The sequence below is a fragment of the Molothrus aeneus genome, chromosome 6, assembly GCF_037042795.1.
Source record: "Molothrus aeneus isolate 106 chromosome 6, BPBGC_Maene_1.0, whole genome shotgun sequence".
NCBI lineage: Eukaryota > Metazoa > Chordata > Aves > Passeriformes > Icteridae > Molothrus > Molothrus aeneus.
The window spans coordinates 21022001-21036419 of NC_089651.1; the positions used below are offsets into that span (position 1 = coordinate 21022001).

At 34.3% G+C, this 14419-nt stretch overlaps 1 protein-coding gene across 4 annotated transcripts in view; it reads right to left on the minus strand.

Annotated features, from left to right (window-relative positions):
* Window positions 1–14419, minus strand: part of LRRC4C (leucine rich repeat containing 4C) — a 483508-nt gene that overhangs the window by 202072 nt on the left and 267017 nt on the right. Inside the window, exon 1 of one of the 4 annotated variants that reach the window (XM_066551188.1) lies at window positions 2416–2528. The exons of the other annotated variants lie outside the window; for them this stretch is intronic. The gene's annotated coding sequence lies outside the window, so the exon portion shown is untranslated. Of the gene's footprint in view, window positions 1–2415; window positions 2529–14419 lie in introns of those variants that run through there. 4 annotated transcript variants of the gene reach the window in all.

Consider the following 14419-nt stretch of genomic DNA (forward strand, 5'->3'; position numbering starts at 1 on the left):
TATTTAAAGCCAAGCCACCCACAAAAAAACTGCCATATCATAACAAGTGTATTTAGTGCACTGTATTTTAAATGCTATAGGCTTGTACAATTTATGTTCAATTAGATAGTAAGTTTTGTTGATCCTGGAGAACCTGCACACCTACTATATCAGATGGAAAGGGAAAATAAATAGATTACTGCTGTAATAAATCCCTGCATTATCATGGCAAGCTGCAGTGGGTTGACCCTGGCTGGATACCAGCTGTCCCTGAAGGCACAGGAGGGACTCCCCTCCTCAGCTGGACAGGTGGATCTGCTCCACTGCAGGGAAATCTCTGCTCTGGTGCCTGGAGCACCTCCTCCTTCTCATTCTTCACTGACCTCAGTGTCTGATGAGCTCTTTCCTTCATATATTCTCTCTTGTCACTGCTGCTGCCTGTTTTGCAGGTGGATTTTTTAATCCCTTTTTTAAAACTGTTATCTCAGAGGCGCTACCACCATGGCTGAAGGCTCAGTGGTGGGTCCATCCTGGAGCCCAATGGCATCAGCTCCCTCAGACACAGTGGGAGGCTCTGGCAGCTGCCCACAGAAACCACCCCTGTAACCCTCCATCTACCAAAACCTCGCAGCGCAACCCCAATACAAGTGCTAGTTTTATTCAGAAGATAACAGTATGGGTAATTAGATAATATAAACACCATATATGCCATTTGTGCTTCCTCAACATTATAAAAACCTATACATTTCAAGCAGAGATTTGTAGAATGTTAATTTTAATCCACAGACAACAGTTCTCTTCTGAAGTGCAAAAAAGCAATCCCAGAATGTATTTTAAAAAATATTTCTGTAAATATAAGCCTGAAAGTGATACTATCTATACCCAAACATATGATTTGAGTAATTTAATATAGTGACCAAAAAACACTGAAACAGGAAAACCAAAACCAACCAACCAACCAACCAACAATACCCACCAAACAACAAAAATCTGAAGCTCTAAGACATACAAAAATAAATGAGCAGAATTCCACCCTGCAGGTGGTGTACAGATTTGAGATAGGAATTCTCACAGACAAGTGGCCGTAATAGAACAAATACCTACAGTAGCACATTAGTTTTAAATCTTTTTTTCCTACAGGGAAGAGAACAAAGGACTAAATATCAATTCAGACAAGTCTACTTCCATGATGCTTTCACATTTATTTTGAAAATTTAATTTCTATCTTTTTTTTGCCTTTAAATAAATACCAACAAATGAAAATTAATTCTAATTTAGCTCATCACCCTCATTACAAGTTCTCCAATTTATTGCACCAACACACCAAAAACTTTCTCAAAACACCTCTCAGCAGTCTCCAAAACATGACAGCCATCACTGCCCAGTAATTTCTAGTAGCAATATTAGAAAAAAAGAGTAACATTCTACCATAAAGCATACTAAAAACTGCCCTTCAGTAAAATGGTTTCCTATACATATACATTTTCTATTTGGAAATATTAAAAAGAAAACAAATCATTCTTTAGAAAAAAAAAACATATTATTCTTTGATTTATAGAGATTATCCTTCTTTGAGGGGAAAGAAAGATAATTGAAAAAAATCCTGATATTCTTTTAGTATCATTATTTCTAATTTTTTTTAGGATTGGCTTTTTTAACTTGGAAGCTTTTTTTAGGATCTGGAGGGTTATCGAACTCAAAACACAAAATAATTCTTACTTAATAGCATGTAGGATAAAGTCTCAAAAAGTGCTTTTACAAGGAAAAAAGAAAAATCAAAACTGATTATTAACCTAGAAAAGGTTTCAAAATCTATTTAGCTATATGAAAAAGGAAAATGTAAAATTTCCATTCCAGTGCTGTTAGCCATCAGAATTCCCTTTTCACAATCATGACTGCACAAAAAAGGCAACAAAACAAAAAATCAGGTTGAAAAATGTTCTGTACTCTAAATTTCTCTCATGATTTGGTATTCCTCTGTACAAATACAAAACACAGGACTGTGCTCCCATCAGCACACACTAATGTTCTAATAAAAAGTTCCATGCTTATTGCACCCCAAATCCCTTGGAATGCACGCAGACTTCTCTGACTGTTGCTGATTAATGCTTAGCTCTACTTTATACATTAAGCACAAACAAACGACTACAAGACTGACACAGATGAGTCACAATAAATTCATTCCCTATAATTTGCATCTGCTATCAGTGCAGAACCTACAGTTTCAAACTTAAAAGTCATTTTGAGATCTGTTGTAAACACTGAAAACCAATCACCCATTTATACAATTTTTTTCTTATAAAACCTTTTGTGAATATATGAAAAGTTATAAATGAACAGGCAAGAACAAAGTTTGGGAAGAAAGTAATAGCAGGCCTAAATAGACACACAGTATTAATGAACAAAAGAATGGAAGGCAAGTCATTTTCAGTTTACCTGTCCTCAGTAATAAATGGCACTGTTAATTGTCCTTCATGTCAAAGTGATGTGTGTTTATTTTCCCAACAGGTGTCTTAGGATATGATCGTATTAACAATCTCCATTGCACATTCCTTTTTTTTCTGGCAACCTGTGCATGTTGAGGGGGAAAAAAAGCATTTCATGTTATGGTGTGTCTCATACTGACAGAGCATGAGATTATCATGTGCTTTAGAATGAACATAAAAATCTTGTTAATAATTATGAAATAAAAACACCTATAAAGTGCAAACAGTTGAAATTTTTTAGGCAGACCACTTTAAACATGCAATCTATAAACAAAGAAAATTAAAGAGAATTCATCTGGTTTTGACTTGGAGTTATATTCTGTTCTGCTTCTCTTAATCAACAATAATTTTAATAATAATTTGGAACCTGTTCTTGAGACACCACAAAGTGGGTAGTCTATACTACAGGCATTAGCCCATTTACCAGACTAATATTTGCCAATTCACACCAGAACTCAAAGACAAAGAAAAATCATTATCCTTTTCTGAGCTGCATACATTGAAATGCAGCTATTTATTTCATTGTGGGTTGGGTTTTCCAACCCACAATAAAATAAATAGCACTTGGCAGGAGCTCTACATTCAAGGCCAAATATACAATGCTAGGGAGCACCTGGGAACTTGGAAATTCTTTGTGCACAAACTCTCTCTGACAGTAGAGCTAATTCCTGACAGGACTTAAATGTCTGGTATCATCACCACGACATACATAAATCTTCCCTACTAGCAGCAGATCTGAACAGTATTTTTTTTTTTATCCCCTAGGACAAGCTTTTCATCATACTGATTCCACTGCAGTTTTATATATGTGTGACAGTCATTAATGGTTACATATATATATATATATATATATATATATTTTGTTAGTCTGGAGCTACTATATAGTAGCTATAGGAACTACTACTTTATAGTAGCACTTACTCTACTGAGGAAAACAAAATTCTAAGGCAGGTGTGTACTATGCTAATTTTGCACAATGTAGCTATTCAAATACCTGGAAATGTAATTTCTCCTTTGAAGCAAAAAAAAATCTAATGGTAAACAGAGTGGTCTCTAATTAATCAACAGATCATATTTGACAAGTTCATGACAAACATCAAATTCTTCCACAGAAAATATGAAATCACTTGAATACTAGAAGGCTCATTTCTTCTGTGTTCAGAGGCAATGTGTGAGGGAAAACTCAGAAACAAAAATGCAGTAACATTCCTTAATTTGAGATATTGTAATATTTGCAGTTTCTCCTATGTATCATATCAGCTACATTGATAATACTTCTGAATTACTAAAATGGAGGTATCTAGTTAATATGCAGTGTGAATTTAAAATAAATGTTCTATCTTGTTTTCTCCTAAGAGTCATTTTTCTATCCCAAAGACACATTATCACTTGCCTTTATTAGCTTATTGTGATCCAGTGGGTTTATTAATTAACTGTAAATTGTCTCTGCTGACTGCTTTCTATGTATATAAGATAGATTAGCTTTGGTACCTAGAACAGCAAAATCATCATTTAAAACTTAACTGGAGGGGCGTAGTAGTTTCTTATCATCAGAAAGAATTTCTATTTGGGCATAGATGTTAAAAATACATTCTTCATATTTATGAAATATAAAAATAGAAATAGAAACACTGAATCCTATACAAAAATATTATAATACAACATATAGGAAATAAAATATAAAAATAAAAAAAAGTCATTCTTCAAAGCAGAAAATAAATGCTTTATATATACACCTACACCACTGATATATTATTCATCTTCCATAATAAATGAGAATAATCAGGGGACAAAAATAGACACGAGAGAAAAACCCATCAGACACATTGACAGTCACAGATTATACCACAGCTTAATTTACTATTATATAAGGGAAAACTAAAAGTCACAGCTATTCTGAAACTTAATCAGCAGGATCATTTGAAAATTTCTTTGTAGAAAGAGATTTTTCTCCTGTGCTGGATGAAGATGAGAATTTGGCCTAATTGTACCAATAAAATTATGAGAACCACTCTGTCAAAAAACAGAAGGTACATATCATCTTAAAAATTATTATTACAAATTACTAGATTTTAAATTAACCTAAAATATTTTGCCTGCCATTAGTAGTTTATTCTTGCCAAGGATGACACAAACTACCTTTGGCAACAGTAGATGAAGGGGTCAGATGACATTCCAGTCTGCAAACTAGATCACATACTTTTCTTATTTGTGGCAGTGAAGATTATTCTATAATTACAGATGTTACAACCACCTCATAGTAAACTGTTAAGGTAATTCTTCATTAAAAATTTCTTAATCTGTTTTGTGTTTTTTAATACACCACAGAATCAATTAGTACTGAATATTAATCCAGCTTTACCAGCAGTTATCTGAAGTGTTTCAACAAGCACAGAGAGCTCACACTCTCATATGCCCTGTGTGTATGCTGGTAACTACCATCAGTCAGTTCCTCTTCTGCTCTCAGACTTCAGGCAAAGGAATGTTGGAACAGGAACTGGTGACAGTGACTCTGACTGAAGAAGCTCTGTTTCTAATTCACCCAAATATTTCAAATGGGTCACCAAGGGTGGAAATGGGCATTATGCTTAGAAAAGCACTGAGCAGAAGGATTTAATCTTTTGTCCTATGTTTTCCACCTATAAAATGACAATAGTAATTCATTGTATACTTTATATTTGTATGTGTAAACAATAGACAGAACTATTTATAAAATGTGTATAACAATGATAACAAACTCATACAGATGTTGTGTTTTCATAACAAAAGTAATAACAGCACTAATCAATAATCCTATTGTTAAACAAGTATTGTAATTGCCACTGAGGAACTGACTAGAGTTTAAATACAATTACACATTATCATTCATTACTGAACAATTTTCATTCTGTGTTTGGGAATCGCTGAAAATCTTTGAAGTTGGAAGGGATCTGTGAAGAGGATCCAATCCCAGGTTTCAAATGCATGCAATGTTTTGAGGATGTGCTCAAGTAAGCATTGATTTGTTTCTCATCCTGCCTCTAACACACAATACTATTTCCTAATGATGTTCCTACCATACAATGGCCCCTGAAGAAAAGACTGACCCTTTTATCTACTAGTAGCACAGTGTTTTGTTATTAAAACATTCTGCTATAGTTCAGCAACCTGTTACTGCCTCAAAACTTGAAATTAATTTTTGACTCTTTAATTTCAAATTCTGAATTTGTTTTGCTTTCTTGTAGTTTGCCCATGTACTAATATCACTACATTCCATTTTCTCTTTTAAAAATACTCTTTCTCAGTCTGATGTGATTTCTCTGTTTCCACAGCAAAGATTACATGCTCATGAAAGGACAAATTCTCTCATCTCTCATCATATTGTATTTAAATAAAGCCTTACTTTCACCATTTTTCTTGTCCCTCACAGAAACAGCAAGGTCAAATTATTTCACATTGTAAATGTGAAAATTTGAAAAATTCATGTTATTACTGTTCCCTGATGAGTGATGGCTAAGACTGAATTATTTGGATTCTCCTTCCCATTGCATAATGCTATGAAAAAAAAAGCATTCTGCAGGCTCATCTAGACATCCAGAATTTCCTAAAGGATGCAAATTTTCAGTACCTGAATGGGGTACTATTTTCTTGTTTCATGATGGTTCCGTGCTGAAAAGAATCTGACTTCCAAATAGATTAAGTCAATATACCACATTGTAGAAGTCTTGGTTAGATTTATACTTGGGATTTTATGGAAGTGACTCAATTGTTCCTACTAACACAATAGATCATACAATTTTTTGGAATGGTCTCAATGTGACATAAAATGTGCACATCTATTTCTCTTAATTATCACCTAGGGAAAATAAATTAAAATGTGTTTGATACTCTAATTCTAAGAAAGACTTCTGGGATACAGTGAAGTAAGTTGATTCAGAACTCAACCATAATGATTTAAAAAAAGGTTACTGTTTTCTTTCTTGAACAACATTCATGTATCACACAGAAAAATTCCTTGCATGCATGAACCAATATAGAGCTTTTGGAGATATAGTTTCCATGCATGTAAAATGAATTAAAGACATGTTGATAAACCATTTCTTTACCACTGCATGGGGGATAAGCCACGCTTTAGGCACTTTTTACAAAGCTATTTTCTTATTCTGTCATTGCTTTAAACTGCCTGATTTCTTTTCACAGGGTATTTCTCCATTCCCAATGATAATTTCCCTCCTCTATAAAATCTTCTCTATTTCTCCATTCCTAACAAACAAAAAGTGTGAGCAACAAAAAAGAAAATAGTTTTCACTGCCATGAACCACCTTTTTCAACCCATTCCCTAGTGTCCGGCTTTGAATGGAGTCAGTAACACCCATGCAGAATTAATGCTACACAAAGCACATGGCAAGCAAATACCCATCTCACACAGGTATGGAAGATTAGATATGCTTCAAGCCAGAGTGAAACAGCTATACTTAATTAAGGGGATATTCAATCACAGCCCAGGAGCATTTGTGTTCAAAAGAAAACAGGAGGAGGGCCTCCCCCTCATCCTTGCAAAGGAAGCTGCGCAGTTAAAAAAACCGTGAAGGAGCATCACCAGCTGATTCAGAGTGCCCTCTCCCAGGCACAAAAGGTTTCCTGAGAGGAAAGTCTTTTCACATCATGTTCAAATGTGTCCCCTCAACTCCTAAATGTAACAGGAACAGCTTGAGGTGCAAGCTAGGTTTGTGGTAGACTGGGAAATGGGATAGTGCAGTGGAAGCTTTTACTGGTTGTACAGCTTTCAAATGTCGGCCTATGTATACAGTTTGCATGAAATTTCAGTGTAAACATTACTGATATTTTAAGCCTCTGTGTAAACATTCCTAACTTTAACACTGCATTATATTGATTTAAGTCATTTTTAGCTGGCTTAAACTAAATCAAGATATGACACATTCTGGAACATGAATGTCTACACTGGGGCTTACACAGAAAGAACTGAAGCTATGAGTCATTACAGGGTTTCAGAACAAATTATATCTGGACTTAAGTCATCTTCATATACTGTGTGAAAGATGCTATTCAGTGAGAAAGTCAATATAGAATTTCCTTCCCACAAAGAGGAGAACAAACTTCTGGACACAGGGAATAATCATATCATAATTAGTATTTACGTATGCAGATACTGCAACTATTTTTCACACCATGATTGGCAAATTTCAATGATTCAATTTATCAAGACAGAACAGTATTTAGCTTTACTCATAAAAGTAAAGGTTGCAAAACAAAAAAATGTTTATGTTTACATTGAAAAAAAGCTTCATGTTTATTCATCAGCAATGAATTTTTTTTTTGAAAAATATATATCACAGAATTTATTTGTAAACTTCTAGAATTCACAAACATCTAAAAACTTTACTTCATACCTAATTAAGGTCAAAAAAGGACTGAGTCTCATAAATACATGGATATACATAATTGCTATATAAATAGGGAACATCATACAATTAGATTAGCCTGAGTTTATGGATTTGGTATTGTATTTTACAAATACCTTGGAAACAGAATTTGAGCCTCATAAAAGGATGATTTATTATCCCTTCCTTACAGTGTGCTCAGAATTGAAGACAAGCTGATACACAAACTGCAATTTATGAATGTAAGACAGGTTCTTATCCCTGAGAAAGTCAAAATAAACCATGCCATCATTACTTAAATATGACTGAAATGAAAAATGAAACAAGCAAGCAAGCAAACAGAAAAACGCCTGAAAACCTAAAACTTAAACTGCTACAGAAATATATATTTCTTATTGTCCTTTGTAGGTTTACAGATTTAGTTCTTGATATTTTCTAGTAAAACTAATCCATATGTACTAGAAATAGCATAGCTCAAACAAATATCAGTCTATATCTCAATTTTCTCAAAAGCCTTTGATCCAAACAGAGGTTTGTAACTGGATAAAGCCCATATATCTTATCTTCCTTAGAATCGTTTCACAGGCAGCATTATGCTGAGAGTTGCCATGGGGTTCTGTTTATGTTCAGTATAATTTGATTTATTTCATTATATGTAGTACAGAATGCTATATAAAGTCACTTCTTGCAAATACTGCCCTAAGTCATTTTACACTCCAGAGATTAATTTCAATTAAAAGACATTTTTCACATCATAAAATAACAGCAAGCACTTTTGGTGAAAGAGCCAAATTGTTTTTTTTTTAATAGTATTTATTTATTTCAGCAATAAGGCATGCCTGTAGGTACATACTAAAGTAAATGGAAGACAAAAGTTTGGCTTTTTTCCAGAGAACCCACTGATTTGCAATTCCTTCCATCTCTGCCCAGATCCATCTATGAATAGAACTTCCCCTCTAAGTGTGTGAAAACACATATATGCCCTTCTTTAATAAATTAAAAAGATAAAATAAAAGGTATCAGCACAATAAAAATTAAAAAAAAAATATCACACAAACCATAGCATCTACCACAATAATTTCATAAGGGAGAGAGGAAAGTTTCTATCACTCCTTGAGCATGATTTTCCCTATGTGTGAATTATTATTTCAACAGCTTCCAAACTATTAATCATAAGTTATGACCTATTATTATGGAACAGATGAACTGAGGTGTGCTGGTTTTGGCTGGGATAGAGTTATTTCTTTTCATAATATCCCTATGGGGTTGGATTTGGTTTTGTGCTGGAAGGTTTTGACAACACAGGGACCGTTTTTTTACTGCTTAGCAGTGGTTGCATAGAGTCAAGGGCTTTTCTGCTCCTTACCCCACACCACCAGTGAGGAACTGTATACAAGAAGCTGGGAGGGGACTCAGGACAGCTGTCCCCAGCTGATCAAGGGGACATTCCACACCATATGGCATCATGCTCAGTACATTAGGGTGGAAGGAAGGGGCTGGCTGGGAACATGATCAGAGTGATAGCATTTGTCTTCCCCAGTAAGCTTTATGCAAATGGAACCCCGGGAAGGGGTGATTGAATTCCTTGTCTTGGTTTACTTGCATGCATGATTTTTGCTTTATATATCAAACTGCCTTTATGCCAACCCGGAAGCACCGTCGCTCTTGGGATTCTCTGCCCACCCCAGTGCAGGGTGCAGGGTGAGGGAGGCTGTGAGCAGCACCGTGGTACTTGGCTGCTGGCTGGGGTTAAACCACACTATGAGGATTACACATAACTGCCCTTGGAAAAATGAACCTGAGAAAAGATCAGCACACACTGCATCGATCCCTGCAGCAATCAGCGGAAAATGAACACACATTGACCAATGAGTGGAATAATTGCTTTGTTGACAATCTCAGTGAAGTTCAACCTCTGCAACTAAGTACATAGAGAGATAAAAAGAAAGACATGATAAAAATAATCTATCATCTCTGTTTGCTGCTTTATATGATCATCTCCCATTAGTCACATACATGTCCAGATGGCCACAGATCAAGGATCATATGACACTTCTGATCACAACAGTTTCTTTGCCCTCCTGTCCACAGATAATATGAAAATATTCCACTCATCAGCAAAGTATTTCTACTTTTTAAAATTTTAAAACACCTTATCGTAATAATTAATATTGCTCACCCCTCTTTAACTCTTAATTCAGGAGAAGTCAGCAAATCTACAGTGGACTTGTAGTCCCAATTTACAGTTGCAAATATTGTAAGGTCCCATGAGTATTGTAGAACTGCTGATACACCAGTTGCACATGACTTCTCTAAATGCATATATTGCAGAAGAAGGAAAACAAAAGAAAAACAAATCACTATCTGAGGCGGATGCAAAGATGCTAATCAAGAAATTACATACCCATTCAGAGACTAGATGGAAAAAGAGACAAAGATTACGTTTTTCCAACTGAAGTAAACTTTAATTAACCTGAAAGGTAACCTTGGTAGGACATTATAAATTTTATGAACTTTATTAAAACATAACAATTTTGAAAGATAATAAAAGCAGACAATTTTTTTTTATTTTTTCAAATCCATAACAATCAATAATGCAGTGACTTGATCATTAAATCACTGCACTATTGAAAAAACAAACATGGAGATGTGTTCACAACAGTGGAAAACAAAATAGTCACATGGAGGGATAAAAAACTTAACTATACGTTGTTTCTTTGCATAGAGTCCATTAATCAGGCAGAGGTATCAGAGATATTTGGCATTGAAGTGGCTGGGCTGTGCAGTCTAGATATCCAGCATGATCATATGATGCCAAGAAATAAGATTATTCTATCCTCTTCATTCAGACTTTTTAGGAATTTAAGTAGATTCACATGGAAAACCATAATTTTCTTTTGTGATAATTGCTTTAATTTCTGATTTGAATGAGCACAAGCCAAAGTCTCAGGCAAATAAAGAGTGAAAGAGGGAAGGTCAAAGATTATTATATAATTTACTAGCACAGACATACCTATATACACACACATATATGTGCATATATATAAAAACATATAGACATATATACACATATGTGTATATATATATACATACAAATATATGATTCTATGCAATTATAGAGGAATAAATATTAAAGTTACTCAAAAGCAGAGGGAGAAATGTTTCCAAGAACTGCAGATCTGGGAATTTTCAGAAAAAAATCATGAGATAAAAGTAATCCAAGACACAGGTATATGTGAAATGTAATACAAAGCAACCTAGTTTGACAGAAAGTATATTATCCATCCATATTAGACAAATATTTTAAACAAAAAACACCTGGGGTTTATTCATGCTTATAAGCTCGGATTTTTTTATCTGTGTTTATTCAAGCATCTGAAAATGGAGAAAAGAAATTGGATGACAGTTACTGGTATATCCAAGGTCCTTCACTTACTCAGTAAAAAGGATTTACAGTAAATAGTGCAATCTTATAAACTGTATCTGGAAGGACTAAGGTGAATAGTTTAATGCTACTAGAAATTACTGGACAACTAAGACCATAATGAATCAGTTGGTCTTGTTCCACTTTTAATGCAACTGTACAAAACCTAATCTGGACTTCAGTAGATCACAATGCATTTGCAAGGAATATTAATTCAAGCTGTAGAAGATAACAGGATCATCATCAAAAGAACAGAATCCAATCTTATAAGAGGAACTTGAAAATGCTTAGCTCATTCACTTTAGAAAAATGAAGGTTAAGAGAAGATACAATTACAGTCTATAAATGTATTGGCTTGTTAAAATTAGAAAGATACAGAGAACTTTTAGTATAAAGGGCAATGTCATAAAATCAAATGTGCATACCCTAATGCATTTCTTAATAAAACCAGAAGAAGACTTCTGAACATTAAGATGGTGCATTTTCTGGTTTGTTCATTTACACTCTGAGAAGTGGGGACAACTGTCCTTTCAAATTTACAGTCAACAAAATTCAGGGAATTTTGTTTTTTAAGACAACCTGAATTGATTTTAAGAAAGGAAGTACATGATCTGGTGGTCTTGTAGAAGAGAAACTCAGTGTCAGTAAGGTGTATTACAACAACAAAATCAGTTTTAATTGATTTAGGCTCTCATCAGCTGTATTCTCACACAGGAATCATCTTGACCCTATTCACATACTTATTCACCATAAGTAATTTCCAAAACTACGCATTTCTTCAGTTTGAAAATTAGTCAGTGAGCCACTTAGTTTATTCTATTATGATGCCCACGATTACCCTTAAAATACAGTATTGGCTTTGGAAATCAAAAATCTTTATGACACTTACCTTTCAGAAGAAAAACAATGGTGGTACTTTAGGCATATATAAAATATAAAAGGTCTCAAAACCAGCCAGAAATCCATGCAAAACTGAGTCCTACAATTATTCCTACTTGTATGGCTGTTTACTTCAGTAGCTCCTACCATTAATCATTCCTCATCACCCTGGCATTTCTGACGGATTTGTTATGGGTGGATACAATGATATGCACGCACATTGAGTAGGTGTTGCAATATTCCAGACATTTTCTTTTACTGATTACACCACAAACAGTGAAAGTTGAACACTGAAACAAATTCTTGCTAGAATTTGTTTATTGAGGCTTTTTTTTCTCCTATTTTTTCCTAAAAATGTTTCAAAATAGTAGTAAAGCAGCTGAACTATATGAGAAACGCCAATACAAAGTAAAAAAGACACCAAGATTAGCATTCTCCAGAACAACAAATGGGTTGAGGAGGAAAAACAGACTGGAGGTAGAAACCTTTTTAGATCTGCAGTCAAAACTTGGTGAGCACTAGATATAGACAAGCCATGGTATCAACATTCAATGACTTACTGATTTATCTCACTAAATATTTCTCCTCAGATGAAATTATGAAGGCCATATTAATAACTTCTCAGAGACAACATACAGATAGAAATAAAGGTCCTATTTCCCTTCCTCCCATGGAATTATTTTATATTCCATGTCAGGAATTAATCTTATTGATTTTTCAAAACTAAATACCTACTCCTGTCTGAATCCAACACCCAAAGGAGAAAAAACTTTTGATTTACATAATTGGGAAGAGAATATAAAAACTTTGTTTGGAGAAAAAAAACTCCAGGTTAAATGAAAACACTTATATTAATCTGAATGAGAAATAACTCACTTTTAAACATTAATGAGATTTAACACCAAAGCATAGCAACACTGTCAAACCCCTCTATTTCTTATGCCTTGATTTCTTCACCTATATAGGGCCTGAATCTTGGTTAAATACCACATTGAAAAGAGTTGTCTGAAGCAGATTACTCAAAAATACAGTATATTCACTTTCTGAATGTATTTATTGCCATGGGCAAAAAAGAGGTGATGAAGTGTCTTAAGACTTTTCATGTGATAGAAGACTAAAGGAAAATAAGAATGTGAACTAGAATGAGAGGATGGCAGAGTCTGCAGACCTCCAAGGAATGAAACAGGCTGAGGTGTCTAAAAGTCCTGCTGTGTCAAGGAGAGCTAAATTAAAGTTTTCTCACTGCCTCAACAAATACTGCAACAACAGTCCCTGGAAACTTGCATTATAAGACCACCATCTCCAGTTATTTGACAATAAAAAGCCAACAGTAATAAGAAAAATCTCTCTTTGCCAGTACAGAAGTTAAAGATAAAAAAACAGGATCAGATCTGTTGTTTATAATTTATAACCCTGTTTGGGGAAAACTAACACAATTTATAGATACAATTCTTGAAATTCCAATAACAAAATGTAATTGCATATTTGTTTTTCCTCCTAAAGATAGCAGAACTAGGGAAAATAAAGGGTGCCAGCTTTTCTCATCCATTTTTCTCTCAGAATGACTCACAGGTTGCAGGAAATTAGAGTATAGAGATCACCATAAAGTAAGAATATGTTGTAAACACATGTGTAAGAGCTAAACCATGAATTGGTTCCATTTCCTTAGGACTGGTTAAAATATTTGTTCCCATTAGATGCTTCTACTTAGTTTCTGGAGGACATATTCATGACACAATAGCAATATCAGATACCTTTCTCTGATAGGTAACTCATAGACCTCTTCACTAGCAGAAACATGCTCATTCTTTTGATGACCTTTTACTGTGTTAACTTTAAATCACAAGTCCTCTCCTCTTGCTCTCAGAATTTCTGAAATGACTGTGTGCCTGCCCTTAAAAAGAATTCTCTACAGAGTGAAGTGAAAGTCAAACCAATTTTGTATTTTAAATTCACTCTCCTACTGAATCAGCTCAGAGATATGATAGGAACAGTTTGGAATTAGTTTTTTGATATTGATGCCTGACACCTACAGTGGGACAAAGTGTGGCAGCTCTATATGGTTTTAAACATCTAATTAATAGCAAGTTGTCATAGGTATATTGTGAAAAGTTACAAAAAAATGATAGAAATACTATATCAAGAGGAAGCTTAAATTATGATCAACATAGTAAAGGAAGATAAATATTAAACTGATTGGTACAGTCAATGGATTTCATAATTCTTATTCTAAAATAATCTCCTAAATTTGTAGAGGAATCCAGCTCTAA